General features: G+C 52.0%; 1 long non-coding RNA gene across 4 annotated transcripts; it reads left to right on the top strand.

Annotated features, from left to right (window-relative positions):
- The first annotated feature begins 12763 nt into the window (after positions 1-12763).
- Positions 12764-16187, top strand: LOC124241505 (uncharacterized). Of its 4 annotated transcripts, XR_006889230.1 has the most exons (5): positions 12764-12981; positions 13239-13401; positions 13592-13778; positions 13858-13940; positions 14440-15198. It is a non-coding gene; the product is annotated as an uncharacterized LOC124241505 (long non-coding RNA). The 4 variants fall into 4 exon arrangements; XR_006889228.1 differs by lacking the exon at positions 14440-15198 and adding an exon at positions 16065-16187 and having other exon boundaries at positions 13592-13940; XR_006889231.1 differs by lacking the exons at positions 13858-13940; positions 14440-15198 and adding an exon at positions 16065-16179.
- The last annotated feature ends 3302 nt before the right edge of the window (positions 16188-19489 follow it).

Here is a 19489-nt window from a genome sequence, read left to right as displayed (position 1 = left end):
GCAAGAAAAAGAAATTAAAAGAACCCAACTGGTAAGAAAGAAGTGAAACTCTTGCTCTTTACAGACAACATGATTTTATATATAGAAAACTCTAAGAAATCCACCAGAAAACTATTGTAAATAATCAACAACTACAGCAAAGTTCCAGGGTACAAAATCAACTTATAAAAATCAGTTGCATTTCTATGCACTAATAGCGAACTAGCAGAAAGAGAACTCAAGAATACAATTCCATTTATAATTGCAACAAAAAGAATAAAATACCTAGGAACAAATTTAACCAAGGAGGTGAAAGACCTGTACACTGAAAATGATAAGACATTACTGAAACAAATTGAAGAAGACATAAAGAAATGGAAAGATATTTCATGTTCATGGATCGGAAGAATAAACATAGTTAAAATGTCCTTATTATGTAAAGCAATCTTGAAATTTAATGCAATCCCAATAACATTCTTCATGGAAATAGAACAAAGAATCCTAAAATTTATATGGAACAACAAAAGACCCCTAATAGCCAAAGCAATCCTGAGAAAAAAGAATAAAGCTGGAGGCATCACAATCCCTGACTTCAAAATATACTACAAAGCTACAGTAATCAAAACAGCACGGTACTGGCACAAAAAGAGGCACACTGATCAATGGAACAGAATTGAAAGCCCAGAAGTAAAACCACACATCTATGGACAGCTAATCTTCGACAAAGGAGCCAAGAACATACAATGGAGAAAAGAAAATCTCTTCAGTAAATGGCGTTGGGAAAACTGGACAGCCACATGTAAAAGAATGAAAGTAGGCCACTATCTTACACCATACACAAAAATTAACTCAAAATGGATTGAAGACTTGAATTTAAGACCTGAATCCATAACACTCCTAGAAGAAAATATAGGTGGTACACTCTTTGTCATTGGTCTTAGCAGCATCTTTTTGAATAGTATGTCTACTGAGGCAAGGGAAACAAAAGAAAAAATAAACAAATGGGACTACGTCAGAACAAAAAGATTCTGCAAGGCAAAGGAAACCATGAACAAAATAAAAATACAACCCACCAACTGGGAGAAAATATTTGCAAGTCATATTTCCGACAAGGGGTTAATTTCCAGAATACATAAAGAACTCATTCTACTCAACAACAAAAAGACAAACAACCTGAAAAAAAATGGGCAGAGGATATAAATAGATATTTTTCCAAAGAAGATATGCAGATGGCCAGCAGGCACATGAAAAGATGTTTAACATCACTAATTATTAGGGAAATGCAAATCAAAACTACAATGAGATATCACCTCACACTTGTCAGATTAGCTATAATTAACAAAACAGAAAATAACAACTGTTGGAGAGGATGTAGAGAAAAGGGAACCCTCATGCACTGCTGGTGGGAATGCAAACTTGTGCAGCCACCATGGAAAACAGTATGGAGATTTCTCAAAAAATTAAAAATAGAAATACCATATGATCCAGCTGTCCCATTACATGGATTCATCCCAAGAACATGAAATCAACAATATAAAGAAATCTATGCACCCCTATGTTCACTGCAGCATTATTCACAATAACCAAGACATGGAAGCAACCCAAGTGCCCATCAACCAATGAATGGATAAAGAAGATGTTGTATATATATATGATGGAATACTACTCAGCCATAAAAAAGGCAAAATCATCCCATCTGCAACAACATGGATGGACCTTGAGGATATTATGTTAAGCAAAATAAGCCAGACAGAGAAAGACAAGCATCGCATGATTTCACTCATATGTGGAAGATAAACAAACAAATGTACAAAGAGAACAGATTGGTGGTTACCAGAGAAGAAGGGAGTAGGCAGGAGGGCAAAACGGGTAGAGGGGCACATATGTATGATGATGGATAAAAATCAGACTATTGATGGTGGGCATGATGCGGTCTATACAGGAACTGATAAGTAATAATGTACGCCTGAAATTATACAATGTTATAAACTGCTATGACCTCTAGACAGGCTCTAGGAGAGAATCTGTTTCCTCATCTTTTTTTCCGGATTCCAGAGGCTGCCCTCATTCCTCCATCCTCATGGCCCTTTCCTCCATCTTCAAAGCCAGCAACACTGGGCTCACGCTGCTCTCTCTCTGGTTCTCTCTTCCACTTCTAAAGACCTTTGTTGTTGGACCCACTGGATAATCCAGGATAATGTCCCCAACTCAAGGTCAGCGACTGCGGTGACACCAGCTACCTGGAATCAGGCCAGACTTCACAGGTGAAGGCCACTGCCCTCACTTCAGACACCAACCAAAAGTTCAGTGGTCCCCAGACACCCTCACTTCTGACCAGCTGGCTACCAATTCAGAGGTTCTCACGACCCCCTCAGGTTCTATCATTTGTTAGAGTGACTCATAGAAATCATGGGAAAGCACTATACCTATGATTACAAAAGGAGACAAATCAGAACCAGCCAAAGGGAGGTACAAAGGACAAGGTCTGGGAGGGCTGCAAACATGGAGCTTCTGCATGCTCTCCCCACGGAGGCAGGACACGTCACTACCCTGTACATCAATGTGCAACAATTTACAGAGTATGGCTACGAGGAGGCCCACTGGAGCTTTGGTGTCCTGAGTTTTTATTGGAGTGTCATTGTGCAGGCATGATTGATGGAACTGATGGAATCATTGGCCACGTGGTTGAACTCAATGTCCAGCCCCTCTCCACCTCAGAGGTCAGGCCAGTACCTTGTGGCCCAAAGTTCCAACTCTAATCACACGGCCAGTCTTTCTGGCATGACCAGTCCCCGTCCTGAGCCACCTCATTAGCATAAACTATCTGGTGTGGTCCAGGGGCCGCCACATGTAACAAAGACATTCCTTTCACTCTGAAATTCTGAAGATTTACAGGGCACCCAGGCACCAGGGACAAGGCCAGACACACCTTTATTATACACAACTTTAATGCCATCTGCAACATTAATTCCCGTCTTGCACATGCCCTAACTTATTCACGGGTTCTGGGGACTAGGACATGAAAATCTTTGGGGGATGGCATTTTTCTGCCCCACCACTGCCTCCCAGTTGCTTTCTAACACGTCGCCCTGTTTTGTTTTCATCACCACACCCATCCCTCCATAAAACGGTCTTATTTATTTTGTTTATTGTCTGTCTCCTCCACGGCTATGAGGGCAGGTCCCTGGCACAGGACAGAGCAGGAAAGGGGAAGAGTTAGAGCAGGTGACACTTGAGCTGGCCTTTGAAGGATGAGCAGAGCGCAGGTGCAGGGGTGGCATGCATTCCGGGTGAAGAGCAGTATGTACAAGGGGACAGAGGAGAGAAGACTGGGCGGGCTTAGGGAGCCCTGAGTGGATCGTTGTGGCTGGAGCAGTGGGATGTGTTGTGGGAGGAAGGGGAGATGTTGGCATAAAGAAAGGCCATCTCCGACAGAACTGCATGTGCTAGGCTAAAGACCTGATGGAACTTCTGGAATCTGCTCTCGTGCCTTTACTCTCTGACCCAGATGCCAGGAGGGAAGCACAAGAGTGTGACAAATAGGGTGTGGACCCTGTGGTCAGACAGACGTGGGCTCAAATCCCGGTGCTGCTGTTTGTAGCGGTGACCATGAGCAATTCTCCTCACCTCTCTGTGGCCATCACTGAGGCCAGCTCACTTAACCCTCCTGTCCAACCCACCTCTCCTTTGCCTTCCTCTCTTATGGACCCCAGAAAGCTCAGTTTCCCAATATCTCTTGCAGCAAGTGACACAGATCAGGCCAATGAGCTGGAAGGAGAATCCTACTGAGGGGCATTCTGGAAATGGAAAAGGTGCAATAAACAGGAAGATGTACTTGGCTGGATCAGAATTTTGCCTTCTCCTCTCTTTCCTACTTTGAATGCCAAATTATGTTAGGAGCAGCAGCAGCTACTTTGTGACCATGAGGGGCAAGCTAAGAGTAATGGCCTAAGAAGAACCGGGCAGAAGACAGGAAGTTCCATAGCCTATAAGGACATCACTGAGCAACTGGACCAGTGTCAGCAATTACCCACCTCTGAGTATTTGTTGGATATTCTGTTACTTACAGTCAAACACAGTCCTAATTAATAAACTCTCTAAGCCTCGTTTTCCTCTACTGGTAACTGGAGCTAACAATATTTATCGACATTCATTACACTCATGTCATGTGCCAAGAACTCCTCTAGGTGCTGGCGGCACAGTGGTCAAGAAGAGATAAGCTCCCTCGTCTTTTTGCGTTTACATTTTGGTGGGAGAGACAGACACTGAACCCATAAAAAGACAAGAATATATCTGAGCATGAAAAGTGCCATGAAGAAAAGAAAAGAAGGCAGTGTGACAGAGGGACTGGTGTGAACATGTCCTGGGATCCTCATGACGGGACTCTGTGGGGAAGTGATACCTGAGCTGAGACTTGAATGGGAAGAAAATGACAGGGGCGAGTGTGGGGAATAGCATTCCGGGCAGAGGGAATAGCAAGGGCAAAGGCCCTGAGGCAGGGCCAAGCTCGGTGAGTGGGCAGACCAGGAAGAAGGCCAGTTGGCTGGACAGCTGGGATTGAGGAACGGAGAGGATGGAGGTGATTCTGGAGGGGTGTGCTGGGGTCAGTCTTGGTAAGCAGGATGGATTTATTGTAAATGCAAAAGAGAAGCCACTGGAGGGCTCTCAGAGGAGTGTGGGACAATGACTTAAGTTGCTGGCACACCATAGGTACTTAATAAATGTCTATAGCCTAGGGTGGATGGTGCATCCCCTTAGTGGGACTCCTGTCCTTTCTCAGTCTCAATCAGCCCGTGCCCCTGTGCTACCTGCCTCGTGCCCCCAGCCCCCCGAGCTGGACCCCTCCAGCTGCCTCATGAGTTCTCCGGGCCCTGCGCCGTCCTCCCGCGCCAGGGCCATTTGCTCCCTCCAGAGCTGGCAAGCATAATTGCCGCTTTCCACAGTGACATAAAAATCTAAGAGGCACAATCAATACAGCGCACACACACATCATCGTCCTTCATTGCAAACGATAAAAGCGTAAACAGCAGGGGTGGCGGCAACTCCCGAGGCTGCGGTGGGGGCAGGGCGGACTGCCACAGTCTCCTCGCCAGTCCCTCCCCTCTGGGGCACCGTCTCACTCTGGGGAGCTGCCGCTCATTAAAGCACAGTTGGGAAACGGTTTTCTCTCTCTTTTCCTTCCAGATGCAGCAACCCCAGTCTCTGTAACGCGACTTCAGAAATCCAATTTGTCTTTCCTTTCACTATTTTAAATGCTTTTTTCTTGCTTCCCTGCATCTCCCTAAATACAGTGCTAGAAGCGCCTTTCTGGAGACAGAAGGACTTTCCTGGGTCTTGTTTGTCACAAGCCCACAAATTGACCTCGAAGGGGAGACCAGCTCTTGATGGCCAGCTTCTTTGCTCCATCCAGTCTGCCACCCACAGCTTGCCTTAGAACATGCGCAGAAACCATCACACCCCAGCTCTCAGACTTGCGGCGACGACTTCTTCAAACTAGTTACTTAATGAACGTCATCCAGTTCCGATTCAGCCTTGTCATATTCTCATTTGCAAAAGCCAATCTGCTTTACGATTCCAACCTCTGGCTAGAAACCGCTCCCAATTTCATGTCATCCATAAACTTGATGAACGATTAGCTTGCTCCTCTGCAGTCATTCATTTATTTATTCAACTAACATTTAGTGAGTGCCTACTGGATACTGGGTGCTAGATACAGAGTTAAAGGAGACGCAGGTCTTATCCTTGAGGAACTCCTATGCTGGCGGTGGAGCAGACATGGAAATGGTTTGTTGCAGGTGTCCTATGCTCAACCAGGGCAGAGGATGAGAGCGGTCTCCTCAGGGGAGAGGCGGTGTAAGCTGGCCTTAAGACGCTGGAGGGGGAGACCTTCCCAGCTGGGGAAGAAATGGTGTCCTAGTTAGAGAGACCAGAATGTGCACAAGCAAGGAGTTCTGGGTGGTGACCGGAGAAGAAATGTACTGATATCTATAAACGTGAGGGGCGATGAGCCTCAGGACAGGATCCAGCTGGGACCGGAAGGCCTGTTTCTTGGCTCTTCCCGTTTCTGCTTCATCCTGAGGCTCCATCTGGTAGCAAAACGGCTTTGAGCAGCCTCAGGGTTACATCCTCCCAGGTTCAATTCATGGAAAAGAAAGTCTGCTCTCCTCTGACAGACTCGGCACTGGGTCTCCCTGGGTCACATGGTCTCCCCGACCAATCAGAATGGCTGGGGGAATACAGGCACTTTGGCCAGGTCTGAGGCACGTGGTGTCCCTGGACCTGGGGTGGAGTCAGCTGCCTTTGAAGCCCTGGGCTGAAGGGAGGGTGGGGGTTCCCAGGGGAAAGTTGGGTGGTGTTGGCGCTGAGAAGGGTGCACAGGTGCAGGGCTGCCGGAACACAGATGGCCACTATGTGGCCACTGGCGCGCTGTGGCACTCTGTCTCGCTAGGTGGTGGAAGGGGAGCCCCGGGGGTCCTTTCTGCGTGGTGGGTACAGGGAGTCACTCACAGGCACTCTGAGGGTGAGGTCGGCCACATGAGGCCTCCTCACTTCCACGCTCTTCTAACTGTCTGCAGGCGGGTTTAGGTGGACTTCCTGCTTTCCCAAACGCTGGATTTAAGCCAGTCAGCATGTAATCTCCAGCCAGTCCTCTGTCCTCAGCCTCCCCACTCATCAAGCTCTTTTCCTGCCCTTCCGCCAAACTGAACCTCCAGCCATTTCGGGAACTCCACGGTGGCCACCGGCACCTTCTAACCAGAACTCGGCACGGGAGGCTCAGCTGGAGCCAGGGCTTGCCTGCTCTACTGGGCCTCTCGTTGGCACATCCTGAGCACTACAGCCTTCCATCAGGACTTAAGACGGAGTGGTGGGCTCCTCGGTAGATAGGTAGGGTCCCCGAGGATAGGTTCCTTGGGGACAGACAGATCTAGGTTCTAGTCTGTAGGGACCAGGATTAAGTTCAGCTGTGGGTGACAGACACCACCCCGAGGAGAAAAACAGTGCCAAAAAGACAGAAGTTTATTTCTCTCTCAAACAATCAAGAACCTAGAAGCTGGAAGATAAGTTTCTCAGAGTCAATGTCAATCATTCTTTCTTGCTGCTCAGCTCTCCTGTTTATTTTTATTTTTTTTTTAAAGATCAGCACCTGAGCTAACAACTGTTGCCAATCTTCTCTTTTTCTTCTTCTTCTTCTCCCCGAAGACCCCAGTACATAGTTGTATACCCTAGTTGTGAGCGCCTCTGGTTGTGCTCTGTGGGACGCCGCCTCAGCGTGGCCTGATGAGTGGTGTCATGTCCGTGCCCAGGATCCGAACCAGCGAAACCCTGGGCCGCCGAAGCAGAGCGCACGAACTTAACCACTCGGCCACAGGCCAGCCCCAGCTCTCTTCTTCAAGTGGCTTCCTCTTCATGGTCCATGGTGGCTGTTTGGTTCCAGCCCCTAGGAGAAGAAGGGGACAAAGAAGTGCATGTTCTCCCTTTCAGGACACTCCCAGAACTGCACGCTACACTTGTGCTTACAGCTCACAGTCAGAATTGAGTCACGTGGCTAAAATGGCCCCCAGGGAGGCTGGGAAGAGAGTCTCGATTCCAGGCAGCCATGGGCCTTATTAAAAGTGAGAGGAGGGGAGAATGGATATTGGGGGACAACCAGCAGTTTATGCTCAGACTCCCCAAATGCATTCACATCTATGATCTCACCAACAGCTCTGGGAGAGGGACCTTGTATTTCCCATGTTACAGGTGAGGAGGTTGAGGCAGGGAGAGACTGAAAGATTTGCCCAGCATGCCTTCTGTTCTCCTTCTCTCCTTCTGTTGCTAACTTCCCTGCTCCTGCAAGAAACATAGCTCCCAGAACATAGCTCTCAGTTCCCCTTGGTTATTCTCAAAGAGCAAGTCTCTTCTGTCTCATCCGTGGGTTCATGTCACTGGCAACTGGGGCCACCTGTGGCTCTGTGGTGCCTGTTCCCCAGCAGAGGCAGCAGCACGGCCCAGCCCCGCAGGCTTGTCTCTGTACAAGGCCTGCAAGTCCCCCACAGCTGTGCCCATTTGTTACTGATGCTGCCTCAGGCTCCAGGAAACTTGGGCCCTGTCACAGCGGGCTCTTGAAAAATGTGCACACCTTTCCGTTTGCACGGCCCGTCTGCAAACCAGGACTGAGCCACGTCCTTCAGCTCTCTCAAGGCTTTCTCCATGGGCACAGAGTGAAAAATAATGTGCGGGGTGTGTTCTCAGAAACTTGGGGAAAGCAATTGCATGAGCCCTCAGTGGCTCTGAAAGACAATTGCCCTGGGCCCTGGAGGGGGGTTCCGAGCCCAGCAAGGGAGCTGGTCACACTGACCATCCATGGGGGGGTGGTGTGGCGCTGTGCTCGGGAATGACACCTGCTCGCTGGGGAGCAGGGGGAACTGGGGGAAGGACTGACCTCCCTTCCTGTGTCCTTGGCTGTGCTGGACCGCACTTCCCACTCCTCCTAAACAAATCAGGGGCATGGGCCATGGGGCCACCAAGAGTCAGCCTGAACAGTATCAGACAAGAGGAAAAGGGACACCGGCAGGCGACCAGTGGTGTCTGCCAAACCCATTTTCCATTCCTAGGCTGAGGAGCGGGTGGGCGAGGGGCCAGAGTGCCAGCCCTGAGAGAGAAGGTGTGGGCTGGCTCGGCAGGCCTGACAGGGGAGGGCTTGAAAGGAGGGTTTTAGCTTCTGATCTGAAAAGAGACCCTGTGCCCCAGCAGGTGGCTTTCTGGCCTCCTGGGGTTTCTGGCCCTCCCAGCAGCCTCTGGGGCAGGAGGAGTTTGGAGAAGCTGTGGGGGGACCTTTGATCCCCTTCGGCGAGTTTGCGTTTTATTTGGCAGCTAATTACTCAGGGTGGACGATTCGGAGCCAGAGGGAGGCCCCCTCCCCTTCTCCCCTCCCTCTAGCTGGGACAGACCTGGAGGTGGAGGGAGCAGAGGGCTCCAGTGCTGCCTGGGGCCATTCCTCGCTGGGGGTGTTTATGCCCGCCTGGGGGCAGACCACAGAACAGGCGGTGCTTTGAGAGGGAGCGGGAGGTGCCAGGAATCAACTCTTTGGGGCACTGTCCTCAGAAGGGGGCCTGGCCTTGTGACATAGAGGGGGGGACGCGGGGCTTGTTGGGGGCTGAAAAGGTAGGGGACTCATGCTCCAAAGGAAACAGAAGGAGGGAATGAGACGCGGGGGCCTTGCAGCCGTCCCTGTATTCAGAAGATCTGGAGATTGAGAAGATTAGCCCAGATTAAGAAGATTGGTTGCTGGCGTTTCCTGGGGGTAGGGGCGGGGTGGGGAAAATAGCCCTGACTTGTAGCACTTGCTGATGGCTGGGGTGTAAATACTCTCACCATGGCTGATTTCAAGCTACCAATTGTTTAACGACCAGCTCCCGAATCTTGAATAATTAACAACTGGTCCCTAGGGGCGGGGAGGAGCTGGCCCCAGGGCACCCTGTGTATGAAGCTGTTCGTGTACAGCCTCAAACTTAGTTATTCATTGGTTTGTGAGACATCATGGGGAACCCCCTATATGTCCAGAGCCACGTTCCGGGGACAGCAGGCAGACCCCGTCCCTGCTTCTGTGAACACACGACATGGGACAGGACCATCTCAGAGTGGGATGGGGCTACCGTGACGGCAGCTTCAAAGGCTGCGAGCAGGGGGACGTGGCCTTGAAGCCTCTGTACGTTGTCCCTCTGGTGTCTAGACTGTGAGTCTAGGAAGGAGATTCGAACCCGCCTCTGCCCTGAATGGGCAGCTCCTTGTGACCATGGGCAGCTTGGCGCCTCTGCCCACTGTGAACAAACGACCGAAGGACACTGGCTTCTTCGGCTCTGTCATTTTGCATTTCCCTCTACTCTGTATCACATGCTCCTCTTTTCTTTCTTGCCTCTTCTCTCCTGACTGCCTAAGCCCTCCGCCTGGGTGGACCCTCCCTGGGCGTGGCCAAGGCCCCAGGGCCTCCCTTGAGATCAGCTCCACCTTCTTTCTGGAGGTCACTGTGAGGGTGTCAGGCGCGGGAGCCAGCACGTGCTTCTCTGGGAGCTGACGGCTGCCAGGTGCTCTTTTCCCAGCAGCAAACCCTCTCGGATTCCAGGAGCAGGAGGGGTTGATCTTAATGCCCAGGTGGCATCTTACCTAGGCTTCTTCCTCCCTGGCCATCAGAGCTCAAACTCCTGCCCTCTCCAAACCCTGGCGTCTAATCAAGAAAATGTGGCCATAAAGGGCTCTGCAGATGTTTTTCAACATGAGGGTTCAGGTTGTTCTGTGGCTGATCCAACCACTTCCCAACTCACCACTGGGGCGCCCGGGGGCCCTGCAGGAGCTGGTGGTCATGCTGTCTTGCTGCCCTCAGAGGGGCTTCTCGTCTTGTCATCTCTCTGCAGGGTGCGCAGAGTGGGGTGACACCTCTGCAGGCTGAGCTTCACAGGGCAGACGCGCTTTCTGTTATTTTCTCTTGCACCTGAATCTTTAAATCATCTGTGTCTCTTGGCGAGCCGGGGCTGTGGCGGGAAGCTGTTAATAATAGATACAAGCGGCTGTCTGGTTCCGAATTGCTGAAGACGGTAATTAGCATTTTAATTTAGGCATTTTCTTCACACTCACCTCTGGAGACCTGGGTTCGAATCGAAATTGGGGTCATGGATGGAGTTTCACCTGTGTCCTCCTCCTAAGCCCTCAGGGGTGTTTGTCTTTGTCATGTAGGTCCCACAGCCCAGGGCCAAGTGTGGCCTGAGGGGGGCACTGTCCATCCAGGCTGTGGAACTGACCGCAGGCAGAGCACAGGTTTCCAGTGGTGGGGTGGGGGGAGGGGAAGATGATGATGGGGGAAGGCCTGGCACTGGGAGGGGTGGGTTGTGCGGAGGGCCAGGCAGAGGTGGGCGGGGAGCAGAGGGAGGACGGTGAGGAAGGAGCGCTGAGCACTTTGGGGTGAGCAGAGAGCAGGCTTCAGGGAGGGGCTGAGCAGGGAGCTGGGCTGCACGCCCTCCTCCACCGCACTGTGCCACCCAGGGCCCAGCCAACACTGTCGCTCTTTCTCTTTCACGAGCACTAATTTTCTCTATTTTTCTTCAAGCCTCAGCAGCTTGTGAGGGCTGGAGTGTTAGGACTAAATGTCTTAATAGACTTGCCTTTTTTCTTCCTCTCGTTCACAAAACAAGATTTAAAAATGACACACTAACAAGGGAACTTCTCTCCTCTCTCAGTGGCTAAGGGTTGGGGACAATGCTTTGGGGTCCAGAGAAAGACAAGCTCATGCCAGTCTACAGTGTGTTGTGGGTGGGAACACACCTCCCAGCCCTTGTCGCAGCTCCCCCCACCACGGTCCACCTTGGGTGGGGAGATTGGCAGGCGCGGGTGGCTCTGGCTGCAGCCAAGCCCATTCATCTAGCCTGGCCTCCCGGTCCCACTTCGGGCATTCAGAGTTACTCGAAGATGGCCACATGCATTGAAAAATGACCTACATTTTCCCCTCCAGGCAAAAGCATCTTTGATGTATGAGGCGGCAGCTCCAGACTCCTGGGGCTTTGGAGCCTGTCAGAGACGTGAGGCCACATCAACAAGGGGAAGAGGTCTGGATGTGGAGGGTGATTTTTTTGGGCTCTGGAGGCCCATAGCGGGTGCAGTGAGGTGCCAGGGGGACTGGCTGGCTCTGAATGTTCTAAGCCGAGCTGACCAAGTCCCATGATGCTTTTAGGTGCAGTGTGCTTGTGCAGAGACGTGTATGGGGTGACAGTAGCTACAGAACCTTAGATCTCTTCTCTGTCTCCTCTCTGATATCATCTCTATCACTTACGAATCTTTGGGTTGCAAATGATGGAGGACAAAACTCCAACTGGCTTAAACAAAAACTGGAATATATTTGCTCCTGTAAGTGAAAAGTCAAGGGGTAGGTCAGGTTTCAGGTAATGCTTGATCTAGCTGAATTCCATCACCCTAGGACCTGGTTTCTTTCCAGCTGTCTGCACTGTTTTCCACAGCTTCATCCCAAGGCTGGGTGTCCTCAGGATCATAAGTTGGTTGCCAGAAGCTCCTCAGACTCCATGTTTCTTTGTTCTTTCCAGTGAGAAAGGGAGAATTTTTTGGATTCTTTTCTGAGATTTAGCATCTCTCATTGGCCTGAGTTAGGTCTCGTGCTTATCCTTGAATTAATGACTGTGGCCTTGGGATGGGCTGTCAGATTAGCTTGAGCCAGTCCAAGACTGCCTAGAGCCGGAAGAGGCATCAGTCCCACCCCAACTGCAAACAAGGCTGCTCCAAATGGGGAGAGATGAATCCTCCCAAAGGAACCTAGACCTGCTTCCTCCTGTTTGTAACCGCTCCCTCCTGTAATGCAGCCACACAGCCACACCCTCTGCACGTGGCTTTTCTTTTTAGTTCTTTTGCTGTTTATTTAGCATTGGAGTGCCACATGATTTTGCAGTGGTTCCCACTCAAACAGGCTGAGGGCACTTCCCCAACCCACTGATGTTGATTTGGCTGTGTGACTCGCTTTGGCCAACAGAATGTTAGGGGATACGATGTGAGCAGAGGCTTCAAATCTGTGTGTATGGTTTCTACTGGCCTCTTGCACTTCTTCCAGCCAGGTTAAGAAGAGCATGCCTCCGAGGGCCACTGTCATGCGAGGCACCCAAACTGTGGCCCAGAGCAGAGCCACTCAGCTGACCCTCAGACTAGGGACAATAAAAACAAATGTGTGTGGTTTTAAGTCACTGAGACTTCACGGTTGTTTGTCACACAGCATCGTTGCAGCAATAGCTGACGAACGCCAGTACGAAGAGGTCGCTTGTTGGTCAGAGTTTTGACAGAAAAGCGCCTCTGCTCTCTGGACTCCAGAAGGGGGACTGACCTTCCCTCTGTTAGGATGCCTCAGGCCTTTTCTTGCCAGGGGGCCGGGGAGAAAGAGGTTTCTTTTGGGGGGAAGATGCCAGAATACGGCCTAAAAGAACAATGAGATCCCAGCACAGCCCCGCCCCGAGCTCTGCTGCCTGTCTCCTGGTGAGGAGGAAGCAGAGCCCTGCAAGCCTGACCTCACAGCAAGCCCGGGGAGACCTCTGGTCTGCGCCAGTTTTGGCCCTGAGGTCGCTGCTCAGCTCTTAGCCACCGCGTGCAGTTGGCACATTCTTAGAAAACGGCATTCAGATTAAAGTTTTATAATTTAATCTCTATTTGAAATGCCTTTTAGAGAATCCAGTTGCAGGGTGAGGAAGGGAGGAAGCATCTCAATGGTAAGTATTGACTCTCGGATTTCTTAGCAGTGGATCGCCCACGTTCCAGCAGCCGCGTTCACCGTGTGACAGGTTGGGAAGCACTGTCACACCAGCTTCAACACCCCTGTGAGCCCGAGCTGGGGGAGGAGAGTCACCCCACAGATCCGACGAGGAAAGCCAGACTCAGAGAAGGCGAGGCCTTGCCCATGTGAGTAATGGTGGGCGAGGTACTCCTCGGGGCTGTGGTCCCATGGCGCCTCGCAGCTCTCCCAGGGACGTCTGTTGTGGGACGGTTCTTGGGCGACCTTGGTGTCCGTCCTGGGCCCAAGTCATGGTGGGGTTTGAAGAAAAGGGTCATTGCCTTTCCTTAAACCTCGAAACTGGCCTGGGTGGGGCAGGTACCAGCAGCCGCTCCTGGAGTCCAGGGTGGCCAGACTGGAGGGTCTTGTCTGGTCCTGTGAGTCCAGGCCTCCACCGATACTGGAAAACGAGCTCGGACTTCGGAGAGGCGTGTAGTCTACTATCTACTGCTTGCTGAATGGCCTCACCCCTGCAATCCTTAGTTTCCTCGTCTGAATAACAGAGGTACGCGCTTAACAGAATGCCTGGCCCACAGTAACCGGTTGTTCAACACATTGGAGACACTACATTTGTTTGTGTTTAGAGTTGCTGGGCTGACCATGGTTAAGAGCTTGAAGTCTGGATTCGGATTCCCTGGGTTAAAATCCTGGAACTACTTCTTATTAGGTGGGAATTTCCAAAAATTGCATGTAACCTCTCTGAGCCTTAGTTTCATCTGTGAAATGGGGATCATACTAACAACTCCCTCTGGGGCCATGTGAGGATTCCTCCACTAATCTGTGGGTCTGAAGATGCCCTCTAAGCACCGAGTCTGACGTACGCACGGTAAGTGCTCCATACGTGCAGACTGTCACCCACATCTACGACCCCCATGATGGCTAGCCTGTCGGACACAGATGCCTGGGATGACCTCGGCACGACCCTCGGCCTCCTCCAGCCCCTGGGTCAGTGCTCTGCCACCCAGATGAAAGTGGGCGGGGGACAGGTGAAGCCAGAGTGAAGGGCAGAGAAAGAAGTTGCAAGATGAAGCTGAGGGCACGTGGGGTGACTCAAAGGTCCTCCCCTGCCTGTGGCCAAGGGCCCCATGGCTACCAGTTAATACTTCATCGGCTCCCGCAGTCGCTTCATATCTCCACAGCTCTAACTTTAAGAGGGGTCTTTGCAGCACAGGAAGGCGTTCCCATGGCAACCTCCTGGCGACACAAAACAGCCATTCCTCCCAGAATGGGCAGCCTTCTTCCAGTCTCCTGGAGAAGCCACCAGCAGTGGAGCCCCGCAGAGCCCTTAGCACTCTGGACAGAAGACCACAGTCCGCGGGCAGCCGCCTCTCTAACTGGCCCGTCCCAGGGCTTCGCTCTGGAGGATGCGGCTGGATGGGAGTTTATTCACTTTAATGTATATTTATCGAGGGCCTGTGATAGCACACAAGTGCTGGCTGGGGACCCAGCAATGGAGAAGACAGATAGAGCTTGCCCTCAGGGCCTAAAATTCTAGTTGGCTTCTATTCAAGAAAAGGGAAAAGGAACAAAACCATTTCAGCCAGTGCCAAGCTCTGAGAAGGGAGTGAAACAGGGCCACACAGAGAGGGAGACTGAGGAGGGGCCAGGAGTCCCTTGTGGAGATGCCGTCTGCGGTGAGCCCCAAATGCACAGAGGAACCCAGGCACCCAAGACCCTGGGGGGCGTGCGTCCAGGCAGAGGGGACAGTGAGTGCAAAGGTCCTAAGGCAGGAAGGAGCTTGAGTGTTTGAAGAACAGGCAGAGGCTGGAAGGGCTGCAGTGTGGCACCAGTGAGGGTCTGTGAGCTGAGCTCAGGGGTTGGGACTTTATTTTAACTGTGATGGGCAGCCATTTGGGGGGTTTTAAGCAGGGTAGAGGCATGGTCCGATCCAAGTTTTTAAGCTATTTTTTGGATTGCTTTGGGGCAAGTTGGGCTCCTTACCTCCTACGGTTCCCCTGCCTGGGCAGCCCCTCAACTACCGAGTAAACCGCGTATTCGGCTGACAAATATAACTGCAGCTTCCTGTCTTCCTCATACCCCGTGGCCCAGGGCTGTCTCCCCAGGATGTGGGGGTCTTCCCTTCACCCAGTGTCACCACCGTTACCACCACCCTTCTGTCTGTGACTGACAAGTTTCTGGTTGCTGACAGCAAAGCCCCCCCCCCCCCCCCCGAGGCCCCGTCAATCATATTCTACCCCAAAGCCTGCAATTGCTCCCTGAGGAACGGGCAGCCTCAGACCCATGAATCCTTCAGCCAGCCCAGGCCCGAGCACTCAGTCTCTCATAACTCTGTGTTAAGGATGCGGACTGACACTCGAGACAGCTGGATAAAGGGTGAAATAAGAAGCCTGATAATGGGATTGATGGCTGTCCTTGCCCAGACTGGGCTGGGGGAAGGGCAGAAGAGAACCCCAGATGAGTTCTTACCTTTCCCAGGGCATCTGGGCTCAGGCTTGCTCCGACCCGCACGGCAGACAGGCTCCCCTCGACCCCCAGCCCCTTCAGGAATCTCAGTTCCGAGGTCCCAGAGAGGTCCTTACATTCTGGTGGTCTGAGAACTTGAGAACCACAAAATACTTTCCCAGAGGCTACAAGGTACAATCTGGGGGGACAGATGCTGGCATAGGCCTCTGGGCAGTGGGATGGCAGGAAATGGGAGCTCCACCTTGAGTCCCATTGGAGGTAGAAAGGAACTTTACACTTGACAGGAAAGGGAGCCAAACTGGCTTAAACCTGAAGGGACTTCATTGGCTCATGTAGCCCAATAGTTCAGGGGTAATTTCTTCTTCAGGTACAGCTTGATCCAGGACTCTATCAATGTGACCAGTCTTTCCATGTTGGATCTGCCTTGAAACAGTCTCCATTCTCAGCAGGCTCTCCCCTCCTGGTTGGAGGATGGCTGCCAGAAGATTCCAAGGCCACCCGCTTCTTTATTCATGTCCAGTGGGAAAGATTCCCAGCATTGAATCTCTTTGGCCCTGATCATGTTGACATGGGTCACGTGCTCCTTTATTAATTAACCTGTCACTGTGCAATAGGAAATACTGATAGGCTAGGCCAGCCTGGCTCAACCCTTAAGCTGCATGTGGGGCCAACTCTAGCCAGATGCATGGCTGGGAAATTTGGGATTCTCTTGAGAAATGGGGAGGGGAGTGGGAGACACTGTAGAAGCAACAAGCACACTCCATGCCACCACTCGGTCTCATTTCTTACCATTCCCCATATACGCCCTCATCTCTCCCTAATCATTGATCCAGCACCTTCTGGAGGCTCCAGCTCTGTCCCTCCCTAGAAAACCCTCTGTACCAGTCAGGACTCTGGTTGCAAGCGACGGAAACCCAAGTGAAATGGGCATGAGCCAAAAGGGAATTGTCTCACATAATTGTAAAGTCCAGAAACAGTGCTGCTGGCATTAGGCCCGGGTGGTCCCAGGGACCCTGCCAGTGTCATGGGTGCTTGGCCTCTGCTCCATCTCCCCGCTCTGCTCTCCTCCACGCGACTTCATTCTCAGGAGACCCTGCCCAGTAAGCGGCAGGGGCGCCCCAGCACCCCAGAACCTCATTCGCTGGTTTGCCTAGTGTTCAGCCAAAGCCCCAGGGCGACTCTCATTGGTCCACCGCTGACCAATCACTGAGGAGGGGCGGGGCTGGCACCAGGTGACCCGTCTGACCTGGATCGGTGCGCCCCTGCAGCTGGGGGAGGGGAGCCCCGCCTGACCCGCAGGGACTGATGGAAAGTCTGAAGGTCGTTTCCAGAGAGGAAGCCTGGGAGCTGGGCAGACAGGAGAAGAGCTTCAGTGACCCCGCAGTGTCTTTGTCGGCGCTGCGTTGCTCTGCATTTTTCTCCAGAAACGTCTCCCCCTCCGTGTGTAGAACATGGGGATAAGAATCACGTCATCGTCCCTTCTCTGATTAGTAGGTGCCTAATAAACCCTGCAGAACAGAATGCAGCTTGAAATTTGATGTGGCAATCACAGCTACTGTGGATGGAGCAGCCACCTACGCCAGCTCTTCAGAAGTGTTGTCAGGAATTACATTTAAGCAACAGGATAGTGGTGAGGAAATGGAGGCCCGAGATGTGAGGCAGTTTCCCCAGGTCACACAGCTGATGAGGGACGGCGCTGGGACCCCCACTCATGTCTGGCTGGCTCTAAAGCCCCTGGCTTTGCCTGCCCCCTCCAAGCGTGAGCTCCAGGCACCTGAAACAATTGAGCTGATTCTCTTAGATTTTCGTCTTTTTTTTCTCGAGCCCTTGGCGTATGGAGAAACCCCACTTAGGTGAGCACTTGGGCTAGTTCTGGGGAAAAGGGCCAGGGTCCGTGCAGCCTCCTCTGACAGGGGTCCCCCAGCACTGTGAGGAGGCCTGATTTCCTCGCTGTCAGAGGTCTTCACACTTGCTATTCCCTCTGCCTGGAACACTCTTCCCGCAAGTCTCGCACCTCCTCTGAGAGGCTTTCCTTAAACAGCCCCGCCATAAACATTACCGTGAGTTACAGCACTACTCACAATTTGAAATGTTCCTATTTATTAACTTGCTTATTATTATATCTCATCCCATTAGAACGGTAGGTGCCAGGGGAGCAGGCACCTTGTCCATCTTGTCCATGGATATGGGATCCCTAGAGCCTAGAACAGCCCCCAGCACATAGTAGGCGCTCAGGACATACTTTGACAATGGAAGGAGTGAATGGATGGCCTCACAGAGTTCACAGTGCGCCGTTCCGATTTCTGAGTCCGTCAGGCCCTTCTCGTGTGTGTCCCTCCTGCTGGGTCGGGACCTCCACCTGGCAGTCTGGCTTGTCTGCTGCCCCAGCCTGTGAGCTGAGCTGCTGGGATACCAATCAGGGCAGGCGGCTTTTTCGTAAGCAGTGCTGACCTCTGTGCTGAGGCGATGCCCACGGGGAGGGCTTGTGCACTGACTTGTGGGAGAAATGCCCCAGTGGGCTCCCAGGAGCTCATTTGTCTGTGCCCACTGGGTTGCACATCACCAGTGCGGCCTTCGAGGTGGCTTGTGTTGGTCTGGTAGTGGCCACGCACTGCACTGCTCTCCACGTGGTCCCTGCAGCAGGATGCGGGTGGTGGTGCTTGGCACCTGTGTCTCCAGCATCTGTCTGTCTTGACCTGTGGCTCTGGGCCTCTCAAGTCTTCCTGCCAGCGCTGGGAGAGGGTGAGGGTGCCAGACTCTCCTTGTTACTCCTCAGCCCCTGCCCATGTCCCCACTCCCGCCATCACGGCTTGCTTTTCTCAGGCCCTCCCAGCCCCTCCTTCAGATATTGCCACTTTTGTTGCCTCTGCACTCATTTCCCTATTTTTAGGAACAGCCAAGTTGGTCCTTCCTCCACCCATCTCTGCCATCCTAGAGTGGAAGAGAGAAATGACCAGTCAACGCATCCAGGCACAGGATCAAATCTGAAAACTCCTGGGCGTGAGGCCAGGAGTGAGTTCACAGCCAACCCCTGCCCTTTCTCCAGAAAATAGGTGAAGGTAAAATCCAGAGCATTTTTTTTTTCCTTTTTTTACCATGCTATTTCTAGAGTTGTTTGCTTGTTTGTTTTTAAGTATGCTTTCTGGTGAGGAAGATTGGACCTGAGCTAACATCTGTTGCCCATCTTCCTCTTTTTTTTTTTTCTCCCCAAAGCCCGAGTACATAGTTATATATCCAGTTCTTCTGTGCGGGAAGCTGCCACAGCATGGCTTGATGAGCAGTGCTAGGTCTGCACCCAGGATCTGAACCAGTGAAACCCCAGGCCTCTGAAGCAGAGCGTGCAAACTTAACCAGTTAGCCATGGGGCCGCCCCCAAATCCAGAGCATTTATACGACACAGGGGAGGCCAGAAAGAAGGTGAGAGGACAGCAGTCCATCTGGAACAGAATGCAAATATCTTCCAAAGGCCTGTGCAGCCCCTCCCGGCTGCGCCCACGTCACCTCCTACACCCTGAGCCCTAGCTTGCTGGCCTCACAGTTCTGCTCTCCTCAGATGAGCCGTCTTCCTAGTACCCCAGGCTCACCGCTTCTCCTCCTCCTGGTCTCAGCTCATGCACCACGCAGGCGCATCGGAATCCCGGGAGGGCTTGTGAACCAAGAGTTCTCTGGTAGGTGTGGGTGGGGCCCGGGAATCTATTCCTAACACATTCCTGGGGCTGCTGAAGCTGCTGGTCAGGGGCACGTGGACTTTGTGAGGCCCGTTTGGACCCCTCCAGTTCAAGTCACCTCTGC

Source organism: Equus quagga, chromosome 7 (genome assembly GCF_021613505.1).
Source record: "Equus quagga isolate Etosha38 chromosome 7, UCLA_HA_Equagga_1.0, whole genome shotgun sequence".
Classification (NCBI taxonomy): domain Eukaryota; kingdom Metazoa; phylum Chordata; class Mammalia; order Perissodactyla; family Equidae; genus Equus; species Equus quagga.
Note: the sequence above shows the minus strand (reverse complement) of the source record. Positions and strands in the feature narration are given on the sequence as shown.